This window comes from Mytilus trossulus, unplaced genomic scaffold, assembly GCF_036588685.1.
Source record: "Mytilus trossulus isolate FHL-02 unplaced genomic scaffold, PNRI_Mtr1.1.1.hap1 h1tg000210l__unscaffolded, whole genome shotgun sequence".
Lineage (NCBI taxonomy): Eukaryota > Metazoa > Mollusca > Bivalvia > Mytilida > Mytilidae > Mytilus > Mytilus trossulus.
In genome coordinates, this window is record NW_026963310.1 from 2,124,617 (window position 1) to 2,150,835 (window position 26,219).

The 26,219-nt window shown below is 32.4% G+C and overlaps 1 long non-coding RNA gene across 1 annotated transcript; it reads right to left on the reverse strand.

Annotated features, from left to right (window-relative positions):
* Positions 1-7,567: 7,567 nt before the first annotated feature.
* On the reverse strand, positions 7,568-12,217 carry LOC134700961 (uncharacterized). The gene is made up of 4 exons (XR_010103995.1): positions 12,140-12,217; positions 9,163-9,208; positions 8,396-8,451; positions 7,568-7,616 (listed from the first exon to the last, which is right to left on the reverse strand). It is a non-coding gene; the product is annotated as an uncharacterized LOC134700961 (long non-coding RNA).
* Between the last annotated feature and the right edge of the window lie 14,002 nt (positions 12,218-26,219).

Sequence of the window (26,219 nt, forward strand, 5' to 3'; positions counted from 1 at the left end):
TTAATGAGACATTAAATTTACAAGAACTTATATTGTTTTATTATTTGAACCAGTTTCTATCTTAACTTCTACAATAACAAAAATTATAAACTTTTGAACACTTTGCCATAAATATAAATTTCAAGTAAATATTAACCTTTCTTGTGATGCACTAAAACTTTAATCTTTGTTTGTCAAAATTCATTAAAAAGAATTCCCTAATAAGTAACCATATTCAATGTCAACAACAAGGTCTCCCTATTTTTCCCGCCTAAATGACAGGAAGTAGATATAAATAGATTTAACATGTGCTTATGGACATTGTTTACTTCTTTCATTCATTACTTTTGGACATAGATATTCAGTTTTTAGGTACAGTCAAATGCCTTTAATTCATAATAATAGATCATGTAGATTGCAATTAATTGTAAATAAACTTGAATTCTCTACTTGAATTAACTGGGTCATGTGATATTAGGCCAAGATTACTCAGATGTCCAAATGCTGTTTTGCCAGACAAGCTGAGTGTGTAGTTATTTGTGATCATAAAATTATCAAATCTTATTTAAGACCCAAAACAAGCATGTTACAAGTGTTAGTAACATCGATTCATTCCAATCAACAAGGCTTACCTCATAAGGTAAATTGATCATGTGGTGTAAACAATCTGGATTAGAACTGGTTTGAACTGGTTAATTTCACCTCAAATTTTAGCCCCACGGATAAGAATTATACATCGCGGTAAGACCGATAGAACCAAAGTCAAAAATTATACATCGCGGCCTGCGGTCCTTTAAGGGCTGGGGAGAACTCTGGTGTTGGAACAAGGCTGTGTTGAAGACCACACTTTGACCAATAATGGTTTACTTTTACAAATTGTGACTTGGATGGAGAGTTGTCTCATCGGCACTCATGCCACATCTGAAATCTAAGTACCTTTTGAGCTTCATAACTCTTACCACATCTTCTAAAACCCAATTACCTTTTGAGCTTCTTCAGCATATTTTTCTTTCTCTCCCTCACTCAAATTTTTCCAATCTTCCCCATTCTGTCTCATGGCATCATTGTTGTTTATTTTGCCTTTCATTTTGTGCAGGTTTTGAGACGTGAATACATGAAAAGCTGACCTGAAAACAAAAAGAATGTGTCCATAGTAGACAAACTTGAAAAGCTGACCTGAAAACAAAAAGATTGTGTCCGTAGTACACACACTATCGTGAATACCAACCTGCCAACTTTTGAAAATCTCCATGGGGGATTTAGCGCGCGACCAGATTTTTAAGGGTTACAATATTTGCGACTTTTTTGTGTGCATTGTTTTTTACTCCTAAAATATTAGTAAAATAGTCTAAGTTCTCTTCCTTTTTTCTTTTGGTATACTAATGATGAGCTTGTAAGTGACAAAATAACTGAAGAATAGAGAAAATGACATTAAAAATAAAGGATTCAAAGTAGAGACCCCCTTTCCCCCTCAAAAGACCTATAACTACAGGTCCTAAAGTTAAAAAAATAAAGACCGATTTTGATTTAGTCTTACTGATGGTCTTATCAGTATCAATTAGAAAATGGATATAATTTGAGTTATCTTTCTTTGAATTCCGAGGTGCTCTTTCCGGCAGAGGCTTATACAGTAACACAGTAGAAGTGAAAACAAAATGGTGTCGATTTTAAATTAACAGACACACGACGTCTGGCTTCAAAAAATAAACGGATTTCAAGATAAACGATGTTTTCTTGACAGTTCATTACATTTCTCATCTTTCAATTTAGTATGATTTTGTTGTGGAACTACGGCAAATGTTGCAAATTGTGCTTGTATGATAATTTGATTAAAATTGAAAGGCTATTTGACCAAATGTGTGTATACAAATTAATTTTGAGGACTTTTACAACCCATTAGGTAATCTGATTACCTACAACCACTAATTATGACACCTGTTGTGACTGCTGATTAGCTTAGGGTCATTAACTTGTCATAATATGTCCCCAGGTAAAATTAAAGATTTTTTAAAATTGATAAGAAAAACTTCAAAAACGGAGTTGGGAGGTCTGGAATACTTGAAAAGCTGACCTGAATACAAAAAGAATGTGTTCATAGAAGACACACTATTGTGAATACTTGAAAAGCTGACCTGAAAACAAAAAGAATGTGTTCATAGTAGACACACTATCGTGAAAATAAAAAGAATGTGTCCGTAGTACACACACTATTGTGAATACTTGAAAAGCTGACCTGAAAACAAGAAGCATGTGTTCGTAGTAGACACACTATCATGAATACTTGAAAAGCTGACCTGAAAACAAAAAGAATGTGTTCACAGTAGACACACTATCGTGAAAATAAAAAGAATGTGTCCGTAGTAGACACACTATCATGAATACTTGAAAAGCTGACCTGAAAACAAAAAGAATGTGTTCATAGTAGACACACTATCGTGAAAATAAAAAGAATTTGTCCGTAGTACACACACTATTGTGAATACTTGAAAAGCTGACCTGAAAACAAGAAGAATGTGTTCGTAGTAGACACACTATCATGAAAATAAAAAGAATGTGTCCGTAGTACACACACTATTGTGAATACTTGAAAAGCTGACCTGAAAACAAAAAGAATGTGTCTGTAGTACACACACTATCATGAATACTTGAAAAGCTGACCTGAAAACAAAAAGAATGTGTCCCTAGTACACACACTATCGTGAATACTTGAAAAGCTGACCTGAAAACAAAAAGAATGTGTCCCTAGTACACACACTATCGTGAATACTTAAAAAGCTGACCTGAAAACAAAAAGAATGTGTCCATAGTAGACACACTATCGTGAATACTTGAAAAGCTGACCTGAAAACAAAAAGAAAGTGTCCGTAGTAGACACGCTATCGTGAATACTTGAAAAGCTGACCTGAAAACAAAAAGAAAGTGTCCGTAGTAGACACACTATCGTGAATACTTGAAAAGCTGACCTGAAAACAAAAAGAATGTCTCCATAGTAGACACACTATCGTGAGTACTTGAAAAGCTGACCTGAAAACAAAGAGAAAGTGTCCATAGTAGGTCTCACTTGTACTATTATTTTCTATGTTCAGTGGCCCCTAAGCCTGTTATTGGGGTGAAAACTCAAATTTGACATTAAAATTAGAAAAGTCATATCATATGGAACATGTGTACTAAGCTTTAGTTTCAAGTTGATTTAAAATCTACCTTGACCAAAACCTTTAACCAAAAGTGGAACAGACGGATGAATGGAATGATGAACAGACACACAGTCCAGAAAACATAATGCCCCTAAGTGTGACACCAAAAATGTATGCATAAATGGAAAATGTGTACAGATAACCACAAAAATGCTTGTGCTTACACATAATGGTTTAAAAGGGGCACAACTCACAATTACGGTAAGGAAACTTCAAACTTGATCTGTTTTTCAAAGGAATAAGCATACATTTGAATCATAAAATTTGATTAAGGCAAACTAAAGTTAGAAAACAGAACATTACCTGTTAGTAAATTTATAAAGCCCAAGGTCTGCATTACCTGTTAATAATTTTGTAAAACCCAAGGTCTGCATTACCTGTTAATAATTTTGTAAAACCCAAGGTCTGCATTACCTGTTAATAATTTTGTAAAGCCCAAGGTCTGCATTACCTGTTAATAATTTTGTAAAGCCCAAGGTCTGCATTACCTGTTAATAATTTTGTAAAGCCCAAATGCTGCATTACCTGTTAATAATTTTGTAAAGCCCAATGTCTGCATTACCTGTTAATAATTTTGTAAAGCCCAAGGTCTGCATTACCTGTTAGTTATTTTGTAAAGCCCGAGGTCTGCATAACCTGTTAGTTATTTTGTAAAACCCACGGTCTGCATTACCAATTAGTAATTTTGAAAAGCCCACAGTCTGCGTTACCAATTAGTAATTTTGTAAAGCCCACGGTCTGCATTACCAATTAGTAATTTTGTAAAGCACAAGGTCTGCATAACCTATTAGTAATTTTGTAAAACCCAAGGTCTGCATTACCTGTTAGTAATTTTGTAAAGCCCCAGGTCTGCATTACCTGTTAGTAATTTTGTAAAGCCCAAGGTCTGCATTACCTATTAGTTTTTTTGTAAAACCCAAGGTCTGCATTACCTGTTAGTAATTTTGTAAAGCCCAAGGTCTGCATTACCTGTTAATAATTTTGTAAAGCCCAAGGTCTGCATTACCTATTAGATTTTTTGTAAAACCCAAGGTCTGCATTACCTTTTATTTTTTTCTTGTAAAACCCAAGGTCTACATTACCTATTAGTAATTTTGTAAAGCCCAAGGTATATATTACCTGTTAGTAATTTTGTAAAACCCAAGGTCTGCATTATCTGTTAGTAATTTTGTTAAGCTCAAGGTCTGTATTACCTGTTAATTATTTTGTACAGACTGAGGGTGAGATTTAATAACTATGCATTATTTTGAAAGTCACTAATATATTTTACATTTAAATTAACACAGAGACTTACGCTTGTGTTGGCTTCTTTATAAGTGGTGCTGTTGTCTGATAATAAAAATAAAAAATAAACATTAGGTAATAAATACTTTACATAGATCAAAACTGAGTTCCATTCATAAAAGTCTTTTTTCAATACACCAGATGATGGAGGTCTAGCCTGCATCACATTCCAATATATCAAAGAGAGTGACTTGCTTTTATTTAGTAGTATACCGCTGTACATGTTCATTAGAATAGTCATAACTCAATTTATTAGAAATAAATCCAAATACCAAAATAAAACAGAGTAAAGGTGTTTATGTATAAGAGGAAAACAGACCAATATAACACGGAACTGTAACACAATCAAATGCCAACATACATATAAACGCACTAGTTGGTAATGTTTGTGTCATTTTGTTTTTTGTGGAGAGTTCTCACTTTGGCAATCATACCACATCTTCTTTTTTATATTTGATAACAACTGCCATATTCCTCACTTTCTCCAGGATGGTAGGTTAACCTAGGTTTTATGACTAGCCAAACCTCCTGCTTATAAAATTTTTCATACATACCTTAGCTGATGCCTTGGCTACATCTTGTGCTGCTTTCTCTGCTTTCTTCTTCCACTTATTCTTCTTTTCTTCACTTAAGCTCTTCCATTTCTTTAGGTAGTGCTCATGGGCAGCATCACCACCTCCCTGAAAATATTGAAATATATTACAGCTGATTGAAATCGATGTGTAGGTAACAGTATAATCTTTGGTAAGCTTGCTTCTTAGCTTTTTTGAGAAGTCTAGTCCTACAGACATATATACTGTTTATCTGTCAGATTAGTCTACTCTGAAAGGAGAATAGTTTACTTCACACTTCAGCTAGCAAGCAAGCTAACCAAAGAGATTACCTTTACCTACCCGCTCAATGCATTCTGCTGTAAAAGTTTTTTTTGTGTAATGCTCACATTCACACAAATTCAGAACACATTATATATCTATCATCATATATCATTCAACAAAAAGAAAGAGTGGATTAAATAATTATGGTGGTATTTATTTCAGTGGATTGAGAAAAAACTCTAATTGTTGTGGATATTTGATTTGCAGCATGCCTATAGCTAGAAGGCTTTATACAAGCCTATAGAAATTTGTGACCTGTTGAGCATTTCAGTTTGTGGTTCATCTGCACCAGCATATTACACAAACATTGGTATCTAACTTGGAATAGTAAATCCACACAGTATTTGATAATTTACACAATAAACAATTTAAATAAGTGTGGAGATGTTCTAATTCAAATAAACCACTATATACTACATGTACTTTGTACAAATACAACTGGAACTACTTGTTGTCATTATGCATTGTAATTTTGCCACACATTTTTTTTCATGATGTATAAAATCATAAAAAGAATAATAAATTATATCTTTTTCTACTATATTGGTCCACCAGTATTGATATGAGAATATTCAGTTTGCAATGAGCCAAGGCTTCGTGTTAAAGACTATGCTTTGACCTATAATGTGTTTTTTTTCTCTCACAAATTGTGACTTGAATGGAGAGCTGTCTCATTGGCACTCATATCATATCTTCTTATATCTGTTTAAAGTCCTTTGTAGCTTGCTGTTCTGTGTGAGCCAAGGTTCCATGATGAACCTTTCTTTGACCTATAATGGTTTTCCTTACAAATTGTGACTTGGATGAACAGCAGACTTATCGGCACTCATTACACATCTTCTGTGTTGAAGACCATATTTTGACATATAATGGTTTACGTTTACTAATTGTGACTTGGATGGTGAGTTGTCTCATTGGCACTCATACCAAATCTTCTGTGTTGAAGACCAAATGTTGACCTCTAATGGTTTTCTTCAACAAACTGAGACTTGGATGAAGAGTTATCTCATTGGCACTCATACAACATCTTCTTATATCTGGTATGGTATGATTTCATTACTAAAGAGACAAGAATTACTCTGAAAGTCTTACATCTTCACCATCTTATTTACTAACTCTGTTCTTCATGTACAACTCCTGAGCTCTTTAACTGCAACGACATAAAAATCAAATTAAATCAAATTCAAAAAAACAAAAAAATAAATTACAATGATTTTTTTTTCTTTCCAACTGCATGTAAAGAAAAACTTTGGTTAACTTGCTTGCTTTGTTTGTTTATAGTACAATTGTAATTAAGATAATGTCCAATCAAATTTAAATATAATATATACAGTAAAAATATGCCAGATATCTGTTAATTACATAGCTCGAATTGACATTTTTACAAATTGAGCAAGCAAGGCGACCAAAGTTTTACCCTACAAGCATAAGGAAATTAGCTGTAAATTATCCAATAATTTCAAATATATACATTGTATATTATATGTTATAAACAATATCACTACTTTTTTTGGCTTTATCTCTATTGTCATGATTGTATTATACTTCCAGTATCAGTGGCGGATCTAGAAATTTTCACAAGTGGGGGCCCACTTACTGACTGACTTGTGAGGGGGCCCACTCCAGTGATTCCCTATATAAGCAACCAAATCCCCTGCCCCCTAAATTCGCCTCTGAGTATAATTATGGAAGCTAAATAACATGTTGCAAGCATACCTTGAATTTAAGGACTGACTTGACTGATGTGAAAGTGATAAATTTTTTCTCCATTTATTCAATATAAAAATAAGCCCAATAAATCAAGCACTAAACTTTGATGCCCACTCTTCTTTTTTTTTTTTTAAAGTCAATGAATTGATGTGGGAAACCCCAAAAGACAAAATAGCAGACGCACATTTAAATTTAGGACAGTAGTACATATAAACTCATCAAAGATACCAGGACTAAATTTTGTATAAACACCAAGATGCGCGTTTCGTCTACAAAATACTCATCAGTGACGCTCGAATCCAAAAAAGTTAAAAAGGCCAAATAAAGTATGAAGTTGAAGAGCATTAAGGACCAAAATTTCTAAAAGTTTTGCCAAATACAGCTAAGGTGATCTATGCCTGAGGTAGAAAAGAACAGACTGATTGACTTTGTCTACCCATCATGATAAAGTACATACTTAACAAGAAGGAGAATACACTCATCACCACATAATGTTAACATTTACCCCCTGAATTGATACTTACCTCAAAGTTGATTTCTTCTGTCCTGTAGGGTTCTTTTTAACTGGACTTGGCTATAAAGTAAAAATATGCAATCTTCAAATTTGAAGAACTATGTACTGATTAGCATGATTAGTGTATCAGAATTTGGACCTTATTACTAAACAGCTAACATCAATATTTTTTTTAGAAATTTCCTTTTAAATTTTCTTTTTCAAATCTAAAATATTAAATGAAAATATTATAAGTTATACTTTTTGATGTGGCATGCATCAATCTTGTCTTTTTTTGACTATGCCAAACAAATGGAGAATGTGTTATGGAAACAAATATCCAGATGATGTCCCCACTTGTTTATAATAATATAAAAGGGCATACCTCTAGAAAGACAAATGGAAGCCACTGAAATTTGAACTTAATCTGCATTTTGTGGTTTATGCAGGAATCTGATGTACAGTAGTTGTTGTTTGTTTAAATAATTTATGTGTGTTTCTCCCTTCTCGTTTTACATATAGATTAGACCGTTGGTTTTCCTATTTGAATAGTTTTACACTAGTAATTTTGGGGCACTTTATAGCTTGTTGTTCAGTGTGAGATAAGGCTTCATCCATGTTGAAAGCCGTACATTGACCTATAATGGTTTACTTTTATAAATTCTTATTTAGATGGAGAGTTGTCTCATTGGCAAGCATACCACATCTTCCAATATCTATTGTGTATAAGTTTCAGAATATTTGATTGACATTATGTGAAGATAAGAGATCAAAATCCAGAAGAACTGTTGAGTATGCTCAAGGTTTTACAGTTGATGTGTTTTGACAGAATTGTGCATAAGATGCTAAAACAAATGTACCTCTTTTTCTTTTCCTTTTTCTTCATAATATTTTGTGTGTTTCTTTAATTCATCCACTGCAAAATGAAGTATGTAAATTATATAAAGCAAACATAGCAACTTAAAGATGAAAAATAGCACAAAAAAAACACTGTTCCATTGCTTTTGATATTAAAGATGTTAAAATGTACTAACGGACAAACACACAAATAACAAGAATAATTTTCAAAAATGGCTACTTAATGTATTTATAAGACATTGTAAGATATGTATTAAAATTATGAAAAGAAATAAGGTTTAAGCATGACAATAGTATTATATGACGTAAACAAAAAATAATTATTTGCAACTGAAAATTTATAGTATGATTGCTTTAAATTAACAATATTACTCAACAAAAATTTTCAAATACAATCGTATTGCTGTAAACAAAGTGCAGCAGACTTCAGGGATGACTGAATAAATATTCATATTTAAAAGTGTTAACTGACCTTACTGACCAGCAGGGACAAAACTTAAAGGGGGCCCAGTCGCATGTGGCTCCTAGATTTTGAGCTGGGCCCCTAAACTTTCAGTTAAATTTCAGTTGAATATACAGAAACTAATTATGAAATATCTGGTCTGGGCTCCTAGCTTGAAATTCCAAAAGTTTAGTCCCTGACCAGCCTAGCTGATGGTAATTATGTTCTAATGAAAAACCACTGCAGTAATAATATATGAGCAAGAGATGGCAGGTTGACATATTTATGATGGTAGCCTTAACCTTGTCTTGATAAAAAAATACTTACATATTTGCAGTAGAATATCTGTATTGTCTACACACTTACAACTCATCTAAAACATACACACAAATATATATTTTCTCATTATAATATTTTGTTACTTTTTTTATTTTCTTCAAGTATGTCTCATTGTTTACTGAATCTATATTACAAAATGTAGCAAAATTGTTCCAATCCAACGGATGACATTAAAATATCAAATCTGAGACATATTTATATTTCAGTTGATTACAACCACTATGAGGGACATTAATCTAAAATGGTAACATAAAAACAAATTGTTTAGTTTGCCTATAAGTTTTTTTTTATTTTGTTCTGTATGTAGGTGCCTGTTCCAAGTCTGAAAACAGAGAAATTATTCCACTTTCCCTGACTTCAGCCCAACCTGTTAATTCTACATTAAAACAATTTTCCACTAAAATGAAAGTTACTTTATTCAAATATGAGGACTTTGATAGCTTTTTTTACTATATGAATTTTTATGACAAAACGTCATTTCTGGAATCATGTTTCTCAATGGAAGAGATCGTCAATTTTGCTTTTCAGTCAATTTTGCACGCCTTCAAGATGTCATTTACGCCTTAATTCCTGCTATATTAAAAGTTTCCAACACTTTCATAATAATTAAGTTCTGTATGGTAGAAAATAAATAATTCATGTTTTGCAAGTTAGTACATAATCTTCCTTCCCATAGGACTGAGGGAGGTTGACCATATAATCAAATTTTAATTTCCCAAATATTATAAAATCAATCATGAACACCAAATTTGCTGAACAGCAACAGTTGGAATGCTGATGCATATATTTTAGTCATGTAGTGATGAAAGTCATATGACAGATTCGTATGTAAACTGTATCCTGGAACTGGACCATAGAAAAACATAAATATAAATATTTGCATATTTTGAGTCTCGAGACCACAAACTCTCTTGTAACTTGAAGTTCGTTTAAAAGTTAGTCAAAATGCTGAAATTGAGGGGTCTCTGTGAAAACTGTTAAAATATGGAAAAAATAAAGGTTGGAAGGTAGGTGAAACTTACATAAATAAAGAGATAAATGAATAATAAACAGATTGATGCCCAATTTATATAATTTCCAGGCTGTCAGTTGGCACCAGAGGCTACGAAGCAGCGCATCTATTTTGGGTGGGCAAATATCCACTTTTTGATATGGGACGAGCTCTGACATCCCAAGGCCCCAGCTTGTCTGGCAAAATAGCCGTTCGACGTAGAGTAATCTCGGACTACTAGTCCAATTATAATTCTAATGCAATTAGTTTGTAACAATTGTTCTGATTGGATGACAGCAAGCGTAAAACTATCTATCTCCTTGTCTGTAACTAAGGAAGCCGACATTTTGAATCTTGAAATGTATTGATGTGTTATTTCTACAATAACAAACAAAAAACTCACTTGTTTCGCCTAAAAATCTTCTTTTTATGAAATTTTATTACATTCTGAAGCGGCACAGAAGCCAGAAAACGCCTGGTGTTTATGTTTGACGCCGGAAGCATACCTGTGACGTCACATAATATAGGGATCAAAGAAGATAACATCTTTACGCGGAATTTTCTTTAAGGTTCATGTGGACCCTATGGCTAAAATGACCGTATTTTCACCTCAAAATTTACTCTGAGTACAGACAAACCTGCGAAACTGTAAAAAAATTCAGGCATAGCATGCCCTAGATAAATAAATTTTAAGTATGTTTTATGCTTTAGAAAAAAAAAACTTGCCAGGATTTTGCCGTGCACTTTTTTTCCTTCCTCCAGAAGGTGCCAAAATAAACTAAGTTGGGAAACAGGTTTGAGAACTTCCCCACAGGTAATAATTAAGTGAGCATTTTTAATTGACATGGACATTAGATGGACAATGGATACCTGACAATAATTGGTTATTTAAACTGTGTACCTGAGTGGACCATATCAAGGTAAACTCAACTGTTTGTTAATTTTATCATCTTCTGCAGAGACAAAAAAAGTGTACGGCAAAATCCAGTTAAGTTATGAATTTTCTAAATCATACAATGAATTTGATTTCTATTTATCTAGGGCATGCTATGCCTTAAAAGTTTTCAAGATGCGCAGGTTTGCCTGTACTCAGAGAAAATTTTGAGGTGAAAATACGGCCATTTTAGCCATAGGGTCCACATGAACCTTAATGAAGATTTTACACTGAAATAATGATCGAAATTTAATTATAAACTTGTTTTGCATTAGAATAGAGATAACTGTATTGTAGTTGAAGCTTTTCGGACGTCCATCGGTAGTTTTACTGTCGCAAATACCCGTTTACCTGTCTCCGCTCAGCGTCGCCAGGTAATCTAAATTTGCGACAGTAAAACTACCGATGGACGTCCTTAAAGCTTCAACTACAATACAGTTATCTCTTAATTATGACCTCTTGGAAGGCTATTTTAAATTTCTGCAGGTCGAGATGTAAATTAAGGTGTCAAAGAAAAAAATTATAGACTTTCAAGACCTAATTATTATCTTGAATAAACAGTCCACAGGGGCTTGTTTAGTGGGTCGGATGAGGTTTTACTGTCAATGCTGATCAGAGGAGGTTTTACTGTCAATGGCGATGGCTATCCTATATAAACAAAACATTGTTTTTTTTATATACATGTAGGATAGCGATCGCCATTGACAGTAAAACCTCGTCTGACCCACTAAACAAGCCCCTGTGAACAGTCATGTACCAGGCTCTTGTTTTGTTGACAGTGCATATCTGATATAAACAAAACAAGAGTACTGTATAAGCATGATAAATGATAAAAATACAATGTCATTAAATTTGTAATAACTACCACACATTGTAATAATTTCACATGGACTTTATATACATTTTGTACACACTTGCTCCTCTTGTACAACCAGATCTATGCAAGAAATCATACTCTGAAATTTACATTTTTTTTCAATTCAGTACAGATCGGTTTGCTACCAAATTCAAATGTTTATATTTAAATGCAAATATCAAACCTTTGACATTATTTGAAATCCGTAGCTTGGTCAAAAAACACACGTGCTGTTTTAAACCGCCACAAGAGAGATAATCAAAAATTGGATGGCTACAAAAACAAGATTTTTGCCCCGAGCCCGTAACGTAATCTGACGATACTCATTTCTGATATGATTATATGTATATTTCGGGATGATAAGTTTAAACGAATTAGATATGTGTAGTTCACTGTATTAAAGAATAAACAAATAAATAAATCGATAATATTATGTTGGAATCAGCATATTTGATATATCAGAGGTCGAAACCAAAGTTTAGATACTAGACAGTAATCTTTATTTATTTTACTAAAACGGTGCATATGTTTAAAGATGTATGTCAGCGTCTTGGTGGTGTTACTTATTTGATAGGCTTATAGTAGTAGTAAGCGTTGAAAACGTAGCAGTTTGTTCCCTCCAACAATTTCCGAATAAGCCAAAGGTTATATTGCAAGGAAAATATTATACTGCTTTCCAAAATACCCTAAAAGTTTTAAGATCAAATGTGCCATCCTTAATCGATCCCTGCATGTTGGTTGACTCATGCATAACCAAAAATATTAGATTTGTAATGTTGTTGATGGGGCTTTTTTTAAATGTGTCCATATTCTTGTACGACTGACCTGACTGTGAGGAAAAAAACGACTTGATCATCATTTGTTTTCAAGTGGTGTCCTACATTATGTTGTTTTTTTCAAACGATTTGGTACCGGGAAATCGGTGGTCTTACTTAATTTAAACCATGTCAGCTATGTCAGGGCCGTAACTACATTGAGGCAAATGAGGCAAATGCCTCATGCTGGAAATTTAAAAAAAAAAAAAAAAAAAAAGAATGAAAAAAAAAGATTGTTATCATATTAAATTGTTTTCACGGAAAGTGTCGTGCAAGAAGCAAGTTCTCTTCACTCCCTGATGTCGCCCCTGCATTTTTTTGCTTGATTCATGTTTCTATTTTACTTTCGGTTTTCGGAGTTGATGGTCTATTGTTTGTACTTCTGTGTCTCGGGTTTCACGGCCCGCTGTTCTTTAATTTTCCTACTTTATGACTATAGTCGGAGTGTTGATTTTCATTTCTAAACGTGCGCAATGTTGCTGAATGCATGTCCACCAATGTCCAGATATTGTGCGGTAAAATATTTTAAGAATATGCTATACGGTGCTACTGGACACAGAAAAAAATTGTCTTTTCTGCATTGATAATTGAACTTGATATCAAAGAATACAAAACTGCCTTTTTTGTATATTAAACCACATGCCTTGGGCATATGATACAGATATATTTTTTCTCGTTGATTAAGATATTCAATTTTCTATATTAATAATGCATATATATATATCACTTTTGTGCATGTCTCACCTAGTTTTGAGTGATCTAAACGACTCAGAGAAAATACCCAATTTTTCTTAGTATGGATTGTAAAATTGGGTATTTTCTCTGAGACATGCACAAAAGTGATACATATGTATTATAAATATAGAAAATATACTATTTTGATCAACAACAACAAAAAATAAAAATATATATGTATCATATACCCAAGCGCCTGTGGACAAAACTACATAGCTGACATGGTTTAAATTAAGTAAGACCACCGATTTCCCGGTACCAAATCATTTGAAAAAAACAACAACAATGTATTGCCATATGACCTTTTACATTATAGGGTTAAACTTGCTTTAAGTCGTGTTCAGACAGAAAATAAAGGAATATGGGATAAACATACACGGGAACTTATCGCACACAAAGTCAATGCATAGAAAAAATACAAATGATCAATGGTCAAAAGTTTTATTCCTGTTCTTCATTTTGATAGTTGCTGGAGGGTACTCAATAATATCAGATTCATTAATACTGCAAAAGAAGGTCAAGATGGTCCCTAGTGTCGAATTAAGCAGTACTAGTACTTAAAGTATAATACTGCACTGTCACTATATTTAAATCTAGTCATAAAAAAAATCATCAAAGTCAGCACAATACAAGAGCAGACAGGCAGACCCGATATTAATGATTATGAGAAATACGAATTTTACTTTATCCTACATGTACATATCGGTCCTTTTAATATTGCCCCTAAAACATAAAAGTCTTGAATTATAATGAATCTATGTTTTTGCATTGAGACCAGAATAATTTGTCTAAAAAATAGCTAAAGATTATGCGTTTCAATGTAAGAAAGAACGCTCAGAATGCACGATTTTTCGTTATTTCATATATTGCAGCGTAAGTTCTACTATACCTGCAGAATAAGAAAAAGAAATAGGTCAGTGGACATTTTTTTGTAAAATCATGGTCAAAACTATAAATTGACCCCAAACTACATGAACCAACTTCAAAAATAAAATAAAAATGGTATTAAAATAGACATCTTTAAACATTGTTAAACTGACTACACAATTCTTACAATTTTCTGATTTTAGGTAAAACATATATACTATGGAATGATATTATAAAGCCTTTATACAGTATTTTTTTTTTTTAAAGATTTATCTTTATGTTTTATAGCGTACTTAATACTTGTGTTCATGATTTTATGTTATAGATTAAGCTAATATTTTACCAATCGATTTTACTTGTCTTAGAATGATTTTGTAAAGGATCGAATCAGTCAACGAAATAGCACACCCTTCCAGATGTGTTGCGTCTGTCAAATTTTCTCTCTTCATAGTGGTTGTCATGATAGAAGACTTGTTAAGTTGTATTTATAGTATTGTGAATGTATGGCAAATTGTTTGGCTGGACGCGTGATCGGACAACTTTTAAAACTAGATACCGCAAAAAAATGTTTGTAGACAAGCATGATCAATAGTTATCAAAGGTACCAAGCTTTTAATTTAATACGCCAGACGTGAGTGCATTTTTTCTTCACAAGGCTCATCAGTGACGCTTCGATTAGATAAAGTATAAAGCTAAACCATGTAAACAAGTACAAAGATAAAGATGATTGAGGACCATAAATTCCCGGAATCATGTGTGCCAAATTGTCTCAGTATGTTCACAGTATAAAATGTTTGTAAATAAAATCAACGGTACCAATTTTGTTGCACCAGATGCGCATTTCGACAATACATGTCTCTTCTTGATGCTCGTAGCCAAAATATTTGAAATCCAAAGCTTACATAAAAGATGAAGAGCTATAATCCAAAAGGTCCAAAAAGTAAAGCCAAATTCGTGAAAGGAATCAGAGCTTTGCATGAGGGAGATACATTCCTTAATTTATAATAATGTAATATTTTGTAACAGCAAATTTTAATAAGTAAATACAAAAAATCCGTATTTTCATGCCAGTACCGAAGTACTGGCTACTGGGCTGGTGATACCCTCGGAGACTAATAGTCCACCAGCAGAGGCATCGACCCAGTGGTAGTAATAAAATCAACGGTACCAATTTTGTTGCCCCAGATGCGCATTTCGACAATACATGTCTCTTCAGTGATGCTCGTAGCCAAAATATTTGAAATCCAAAGCTTACATAAAAGATGAAGAGCTATAATCCAAAAGGTCCAAAAAGTAAAGCCAAATTCGTGAAAGGAATCAGAGCTTTGCATGAGGGAGATACATTCCTTAATTTATAATAATATCTAATATTTTGTAACAGCAAATTTTAATAAGTAAATACAAAAAATCCGTATTTTCATGCCAGTACCGAAGTACTGGCTACTGGGCTGGTGATACCCTCGGGGACTAATAGTCCACCAGCAGAGGCATCGACCCAGTGGTAGTAATAAAATCAACGGTACCAATTTTGTTGCACCAGATGCGCATTTCGACAATACATGTCTCTTCAGTGATGCTCGTAGCCAAAATATTTGAAATCCAAAGCTTACATAAAAGATGAAGAGCTATAATCCAAAAGGTCCAAAAAGTAAAGCCAAATTTGTAAAAGTTCAAGGCCGATGACAGACGACACTTGATGAGAACCTGAAGGCATAACACTTTGCTAATTGCTCTAAGCACAAAAATCATGCTCGAAACATGAATCCAGTAATTTGATTGGTTGATTTTCGAGTAATGGTACAAAAACCATGCTCGAAAGTTCTATGACCGTGAGACCAGGTTTGCGAAAAAATTAAATCAATTATGTTTACAAAAATAACATAAAAAAAACCCAAAGATTTAACAATCTCAGTAGTTCTGAGATAAATTCAGAAAAATAATAACATCATATGGTTATGAACTATATATATCATTGATATTCATTTTAAGGTCGATCCTCTTTGGGACGAAAAAAAACTTATATCAAGATTCCTTATCGTGCACAAAACTGGTTACAAAAACTAAAAACAAACAAAACAAAATGGATCAAATTGGATATAACGTAATAATACCATGCAAACTATAATATATCAAATACGTAACGAAAGAAAGTTACAAACGATCTCAAAATATAGAATAACTTGTAAATCCATCAATCTCTCACGCAGAGTTATCGATCCTTGCACAAAAGAGAGAAATCGTTTAATCGTAAAAAAAATTAGTTTAATCGTAAAATAATTCAAAGATCCAGAAATTTATATGAAATAAAGACTTTTTGTCAAACAGAAGACATCTAGTTTTTAACTTGTTCTTACATATGTAATATTATTTATCATCTTTATTACATGCATTATATCAATCTTCAAATCGATGAAATGTGTTATTTTGTACATATCATTCTCTTTATTCCGAGTTTATGTCTTACTTTATTGTTATTAAAACTAATGAAGCACGAACAAGACGTTTAGTGTTATTTTCATACATGTGTTCAACAGATTTTAAAATCGAAAAAATCGAAAACAACACAAAGAATAAAATATATCCACCCATGAGACAAAATCAACATATACACACTAAATAAAACCTTAATAAAATATTCACAACAATTTTTTATTGGTGTTCTTCGAATTCACAATGAGGCCTTCAACACTAAGCAAAATATCAAATTATGTCGAATACATATTGATTATTTATACATGAAATGAATCAGGTGGATTGGACACTTTTTAACTCATAATTTTGAATAATAAAAACATGAACGAATAAATCTTAAAAGGAGGACATAAAAAACTATTTCTCAGATATATAGTTATTTAATAGTACTTGATTTTGTATATATATATCAATGGTTCTGGTAACCAATACGTTCTGGTAAGAAATAACGGTAAATTGACTTTTTTGTATCAATTTGTACAAAAAAAGGATTTAGATATTTAGTATCTGGTAAAAGTTATATAACATGTATAATGGCGATGTGTTGTTTGAGTTCGTTTTATCTTCCACCATTTAAGGAAATACTCAAAAATGTCAGTTTGATACATTTCTGGGGGTGTATGTGGGGAAGGGGTTCACTTCATTTCTGGATCTTTATTTTAAGTGGAGTTTCCCCAATTATATGTCTAAAAGATGCGATGTGTGTGAATCTATCTTTAAACATTTTTTAGTGAGAACCTTAATTGGTAAGATATTAGGCGGTGATTATCTGACCTTCTTTTTTCTTATTTGTGCCCTGTCATCAAATCACTTTGCCAGCACACTCAGACCGCTGCAGCAAACATGTCTAACAAACATATCTCTAATTAGAAATAATGAAATAGAATCTTTCATATCACAAAAGCATATTTTCATAATGTTCTTTTTAACATCTGCAGAATCACAATATAATAAGCTTATACAAAAACATGTTCAAAAGTGGGAGGGGGAGGGGGAAAACTTCAATGCACTACGACTGTGCTTGGGATGGTCAAGCTATGAACATGTATTTTTCAATGTCAACTTTTACCGCGAATGACCAGTCCGTGCTATCATACAACTAACTTTATTACTCTTAACTTTGTTGAGGCGACTTAATGTTATGCTAAAATAATGTAGATGTTAAGAACAAACCCATGTGCTATCGTTAGTTAATAAAACATTTTGTTATATACCTTTTTAGCTCACCTGGCCCAAAGGGCCAAGTGAGCTTTTCTCATCACTTGGCGTCCGTCGTCCTTCGTCCGTCGACCGTCGTCCGTCGCCGTCGTCGTTAACTTTTACAAAAATCTTCTCCTTTGAAACTACAGGGCCAAATTTAACCAAACTTGGCCATAATCATCATTGGGGTATTTTGTTTAAAAAATATGTGCGGTGACCCGGTCAACTAACAAAGATGGCCGCCATGACTAAAATAGAACATAGGGATAATATGTATATTTTGGCCTATAACTATGAAACCAAAGTATTTAGAGCAAATCTGACTCATGGTAGAATTGTTTATCAAAACAAAATCTATCTGCCCTGATATTTTTAGACAAATCAGAAAACCGATTATTGGGTTGCTGCTTCTGAATTGGTTATATCAAAGAAATTTTGCTGTTTTCGGTTATTATCTTGAATATCATTATAGATATAAATAATCTGTAAACTGCAATAATGTTCAGCAAAGTAAGATCTATAAATAAGTCAAATGACCAAAATGGTCAGGTGACACCTTAAGGAGTTATTGCCCTTTATAGTCATTTTTTTAACAATGTTTTGGTATTTTTTTATTATCTTTAACAACAATCTTCTCCTCTGAAACTACTTGGTTAAATTTTACCACAACTGGTCACAATCATCATTGGGGTATCTAATTTAAAAGTGTGTGCGGTGATCCGGCCAACAAACAAAGATGGCTGCCATGGCGAAAAATAGAGCATAGGGGTAAAATGTAGATTTTTGCCTTTTACTTTGAAACTAAAACATTTAGTGCAAATCTGACGGGAAAAATGTTTATCGAATCAGGATCTATCTGCCCTGACATTTTCAGATGAGTTGAACAACCGCTGAATTGGAATTTAAATGAAATTTTGACAATTATGCAGTGGTTATTATCTTGAATATAGTGTTCAGCAAAATAAGATATACACATAAGTCATCCTTACAAAATGGTCAGTTGACCCCTTAAGGAGATATTGCCCTTTATAGTAAAATTTTTACAATTTTTATATTTTTTTTACAATTTTTACAAAATATTTTCCACTGTTACTGCTTGGCCAAGTTCATTACAGGTAGAGATAATTGTAAGCAGCAGGAATTTTCAGTAAAGTAAGATCAACAAACACATCACCATCACCAAAACACAATTTTGTCATGAATCCATTTGTGTATTCTCATCTTTATTTTTTGCTAGTATGCTTGGTCTTTATACCATTTTGTGCTACTATGTTAACATATTTGTATGTTTATTTTTGTGATAAAGATTATGTTGACTGCTGTATTTTTTAACTATTATGTTTGTTTGTTTGGTTCACACGTTGTCAAAAAATGTAATTTCATGCGACTGTCATACAAGTGAAAAGTTTGGCTATAGCTATACTACAAGGTCCAATCCACGAATGTCCACAAAAGTGTCTGTACCAAGTCAGGAATATGACAGTTGTTATCCAATCGTTTGATGTGTTTGAACTTTTGATAATGCCATTTGATTAGGGAGTTTCCTTTTTGATTTTTTCCTCCTAGTTCAGTAATTGTGTGATTTTACTTTTCGTATGTTCAAATTCTCTTCAATTAATTAATTCAGTATTTGAACATGAAAGATAAGTCGAAAATGTTTGCTTAATGAATAAACAAAGAGAAACATGTTGCTTAACAATTTCAAAAAAGGTTATTTGTCAAAAGGATAATTTTTTTAACAAAATAATTTTATTGCTTAGAAGTTGTGTTTAAATGGATCTCTTTACAAGTATTCTACAAAAAGATGTCAATATATATGTGTCTATGGTATTGCATAGCAGCGCTTTTTGCTATTCAGATTGGTGCTAAATCTACGCATGATATACTCGGTAAGTTCTAACTTTCAAAGATAAGTTTTTTTTAACTTTGATAGCATATTATTATATGTCAACGTTGAGTTAATGATTCGTTGAGGTTTTTTGTGCAGTGTCTTGCAGATTGTTTGTCCTTTTTTTTTCTTTTTTTTTAAACTTAACCATGTCAGTTTTATAGTGGATGAAACATTGAACAACTTAACTATCCATTTATCCAAAAGTTTCAATAACAATAAATTTTCAGTAACGTTTTCTACTTTTAGTTTTTGTTTGCAAATGACAATTTATTTCATATTTTAGTAGTTCAAATATAACCTATATGCAATTATCAACTTTTTTTTAACAAATAAAGCTTGAGTTTATGTAATTTAAAATGATTGGAGAAACGGCAAAATATTGAGTGTTATACATGTTATAGGTTCAACAATGAAAATAAATGCTGATTTCCATTTTCAATGTTATGAATTATAATGGACTTTACATCTGATTATCATTAACTGGTGGTTCTGATTTGTTTTTTCTTAACTGTGCATTAGTTAAATGCATAAAAAAGATAAAATATGCCTATTTGATCTGACATATATATGTATTTATACTGCAACTAGTTATGTTTATTTCCTGAATATACATGATATATATATAGTATCAGAGCTTTATTTTGTGCAATATATCATGGAACACTTTTTCAACAGTCAGGGGTTCATTAAGGGATGAAAATAAGTTTGAAATTTGTGTTACAATTTAAATAACTATGAATTTATTTATGTAAGTTGCAGTCTAAAAACAATATAAGGTCAATGTCAGAAAACTATCATTTTTTTGTACTCGGTGTAAAATTTGGAAAGGGCTCGATAAAACCTCACCCTTCCCCAGTTTTAGCCTCATACAATTAGTTGATATTTTGCTGACATTGAACTAATATTGTATATAGATATATGAAAATTCATGTCTTCTACAAACATGATATTGTACATGTATACTTTAATTATTAGATTTTTGCTTTTGAGTTCTAGATTAAACATTACAATTCACGGCTTACTAAAACGCTATGATATCATGCAGTTACAGTAATAGTTAGTTATTGTGTATGGATAATAATTTCTGAGGTTTATCTCTAAATTAATAAGTGAGTTTTATTTCATTTTTTAAATGAGCCGTCGGGCGAGTTAAAACCTGAACGTATTAAAAAGGAATATCTCACTTGAGTGGTCGGTAAAATAGGATGCTAAATTTGGCAAATATTTATAAAAAAATTATTTTTGAACCGTATATAAGTCAGATGATGCATAGAAACGTCCCGCGCCGTGATAATCAAAGTAAAAGTTTTCACGTCGCCATTTTCGTAATTTTTAAAGCATTTCATCGCAAGTATATCTCTATGCTAAATTAAATATATATGTACTTAATGTTTAAAACTCGACATTGCGATGTGTGGTTTTTTTTTTAAATCAGTTGATGGCAGAAAATGATTCATTAGTGTAATTTTGCGATTGTGTAATATATATATGGATAAGTAAATTAAATGTGATTTTAATGCGTGATTTTGTTTAATTTAGTCCGAAATATGAAATAAAGAAGAAGTGATCAAATGTTATATTTTATGTAGTGAGGTGTTTTAATGTTATATTTTTTTAAGTGAAGTTTCAATATTATATTTTGATTTTTAAACATCTGTTTGACTAAAGCAAATTCTCTAATTGAATGCGTTGTACATTTATTTCATTCAACGGTTTGTGAATGTATTAAATATACCATTTAAACAATAAACAACGAAAAGCCTGTTTTAATTTAGCCATGCAGTACCGTCGTAAAAAAAAAGAATTTGCAAAAAGAAGTAGGTTATATTATAGATAAGAAAAACATTAAAATATGCATTATCTGACTTTTATATCGTTTAAAAATATTTTTTTTATGAAGATTTGCCAAATTTAGCATCCTCTTTTACCAACCACTCAAGAGAGATATTCCTTTTTAATGCGTTCAGGTTTTAATACGCCCGACGACTCATTTAAAAAGTACTCATTAATCTAGAAATAAACCTCAGAAATTATTATCCATACATAATACAAAAATATTACTGTAACTGCATGAAGTAAGATACAAATGAATTGTTACCATCCGATAACAGTGCATGAAAAATACATGACTCTTTGTTAGTTAATTATTGCACCAACTTATTTTGTGTAAAAAGGGGGGTGGTTATGTTGTTGAGCAGGATCTGCTTACCCTTCAAAAAAATATTTGCCTCGCTCCGCTCGGCGAAATATGTTTGACAATACTTTTGAAAAGGCTAGGTAATACCAAACTAAATAAACTTTAATACTATGTATGTATGTATGCATTATGTGTTTATTGCTTGGGAATATAAATGATTCATTTCATTAAGGATGTACACTTCTGAGGAGCCAATTATTTCTAGAATTAAACTTTTTTTCTTAACCTGATTTTTTGGTTTATAAGACTGTAACAAAATAATTGGTGAAGAAAAAATCATATGGTGGTGCACTTCTTTTTTTGCTACGGCCCTTTGAAAATGCCCAATTTTGATGATTTTCCCATTTTTCATCGATTTTTACCTATTTTTGGGCTTTTATCATGAAAAAAATCACAGTTCCACAATTAAACTTTTTCTCATACTTTCTATAAAGATGAATTAATCTAATTATACCAATTGTCTTTTATAATATACTTATTGCTATGCATTTGTGTTTCGTTTGTCCTGTCTCGCTATGTATTATCTTACAATGTGTGTATATATTGTCCTCTTGTACCATGTGTCCACAAGAATGTGTCTGACTGATGCTATGAATGACATCTTGAATCTTAAAATTTCTGAAGGGGATAATGATCTACTAGTATTCTGATTAAATGGTACACAATAACTTGACTATACATGTATTCATGTTTGTTTTTTTTAAATGGTTATTTGGACGGAGAGTTGTCTCATTGGCACTCACACCACATCTTCCTATATCTAATTATTCAAAATTAACAAATATTTAAAAAAAAATGGATGTTTTCGAATATCATAAATATAGTGGTAAAAAATGAATAATCAGTCCCTTGCTTTAATGAAAATGAAAAATCTTGCTTCAATAGTGCAGAAAATGAATAATCTATCCTGTCAGTTTACAAAAATAAATAACCGATCAAAAACAAATCCTCCTGCCCACCTGCGTCACATTAGTCATTATTGTATACCTTGGAACTTATTTCATTGAAACATGGTATCGTGTGGGTTGAATCTTCGAAAGAATGACCTATCGTTCTTAAAGAAAAAAACTCCATATACGATCTATACAATTATAGTCACATGATACTCAAGATACTTGCCCAATATACATGAACGTGTATTACCGATTCAGCTGTTGGCTAATTGATTTAAAATATATTCATTGTATATAACGTCCGGTTTCATTTTTTGTATTAATTGTGCTGCAACTAAAGTCCTCAGTTATTAAGCTAAATTTGAACTAAGAATGCTTCAACATTTCAATTAGGGTCATTATGTTAATGTTAATAAGCGCGTTAAGGGTTTAGCTACATAATCGTGCTTACTTGATGAATATTGTTCCATGATCACCTGTAGTGCACTGGCTTACACATGATTTTCATATTCCTTTTCTCTACTTTTTGGATCGAAACTTGAGTAATTATTTAATCTATTTAAGTATATCTTTTTACGGTTTTTATTTTTTTTACAGGCAGACTGACAGAACAAAAAGATAGAGATGATGTATGTTTATTCTTAATTAATCATGTGTCTTATTTATCAGCATATAAATTGTCTTTTTTCTATTGTCAAGCGATTCCTTAACAACTCTAATATACGATGTCACCCGAGAGACACAATAAAAGCAAATCACTTGATTGATACAGATATTCATTCTGCATTTAACATTGTTTATTTTAAACAAAACTCCAGGAAAGATACCAGAATAAAACTTTTGCACGTTTCGTCTTCCTAAGAACTATTAGATACTATCGATCAACAATATAAAACTAGAGACTCTAAAGAGCCCGTGTGCCTGTGTCGTTCAGCTTGGTCCTTGTGCATATTAAACAAAGGACACAGATTGATTCATGACAACATTGTGTTTTGGTGATGGTGATGTGTTTGAAGTTCTTACTTTACGGAATGTTCTTGCTACTTACAATTATCTATATCTAAAATGAACTTGGCCTATTAGTAACAGAGGAAAAAAGTTTGTAAAAATTTTACAAAAAATGACAAAATTTATCAAAATTGTTAAAAATTTACTGTAAAGGGCAATAACTCCGTAAGGAGTCACCTGATAGTTTTGATAATGTAACCTAAAGTAGATCTTACTTTGTTGAACATTATTGTTATAAACAGTTTATCTCTATCTAAAAAAAAAATCAAGATAATAACCAAATATGGTAAAATTTCCTTAACAAATACCAATTCAGGGGCCACAATCCAACAACCAGTTGTTTTATTTGTCTAAATATTTCAGGGCAGATAAATCTTGACTTGATAAACAATTTAACGTAGTCGGATTTTCTCTAAATGCTTTGGTTTAAAAGTTATAAGCCATCATTTTCATTTTACCCCAATGTTCAATTTTTAGTCATAGCGGCCATCTTGGTTGGTTGGCCGGGTCAATCCTCACTTCTTTTAAACTAGATACCCAAATGAAAATTGTAGTAATATAAAGAAGAAGATGTGGTATGATTGTCAATGAGACAACTATCCACAAAAGACCAAAATGACACAAACATTAACAATTATAGGTCACCGTATGGCCTTCAACAATGAGCAAAGCCCATACCGCATATAGTCAGCTATAAAAAGCCCCGATAAGACAATGTAAAACAATTCAAGCGAGAAAACTAACAACCTTATTTATGTAAAAAAAAATGAACGAAAAACAAATATGTAACACATAAACATACGACAACCACTGAATTACAGGCTCCTGACTTGGGACAGTTCGATTTGATTTGGCCCAGTAGATTCAGAGGAGAAGATTTTTTTTAAAGTTAACAACGACGGACGGCGACGGACGCCGGACGCCAAGTGATGAGAAAACGGAATGAAGTTCAACATTGAAGAGCATTGACAAACCTTTTTTCATAATGCCAAATATAACTCAGAGGTATTTTTGTCCACATAAAGAAAACAAAACACAAAGGGAAAACAACTCTGCATATATCATGTGCTTTGATGGAATTTCTGTATTACTTGTATATACTGAAAACAAATATACACATCACGATTATTCACAGTATACTGCTTAAATGATGAGGGGACATACAACTTCATACATAATTAAAAAAAAACAACCATTAGGCCACTTTTTTTTTATTAGTTGGTTTACAGATTCGCCGACCCTGTTTTTCACGATATTGAAATAAAAATAAAAACGATTTTGAAGATTTTTTTTAATTCCGCCGACCTTTTTCTGTTTGAAGAAGTACAAATAAAAATAAAAACATGATTACAAAAGATCGGTCTTTCTTCTTCCAGTCGGAATACCCTCGGAAATCCCGTGCGGTTCCCTGTTCAGTGAACGTTTCATGATGATCTAATGTGGTGAAAAGGAACCAGTTGAAAGGCGGTTCCCTGTTCAGTCAACGTTTCATCATGATTTAATGCGGTGAAAAGGAACCAGTTGAAAATGGAGGCAACTTCCAAGCAAGGACCGAAGCTCATAAACTCGGCAATCAATGTTACACGCAGGACTTCGGGAAAGTTCGGAGAGCCGACAACCTTGCTTCAGAAGTTGAAATGGAGGACCAGATACGATTTTAATATTGTTGCCTTGGAGATTTTCGGTGTAAATCTTAACGGTTGAACAAAATAAACATCGCAGTCATGAATAATAAAAATGAAAATTATTTTTGAGATGGTTTGGGAAGTTTGGTTTAAAAGGTCGAACAACCGCTAATTTGAAACCCTGTTTTAGACTGTCAGTGAGGTTGACGGCGGGTCAACTTTGGTTTAAGTGTTGATCAGAAAGTCTGAAACCCGTCGAAAGGGGTTGTTTTAGTTTCTTGAGGATTGAGCTGCATTTGTCATTACATATATGAGGTACAAATAATTATGACGTCTGGCAAGCTTTCTGGCATCCAAGATTTGTTTTAAATAGCCTTGCCAGACGTCACTTAAGGGAAGAATCTTTTAACTTGCTGCCAGGGATGGGTGTCTGATTAATTGGCCTTATTATATAAATACCATCCCACCGTACCCATTAAGATTTAATGGAACAGAGATGGGAAATGGTGGACAAGATCCCAACACAAAATCAGAACATGTATTACTGTAATAGAATGCCTG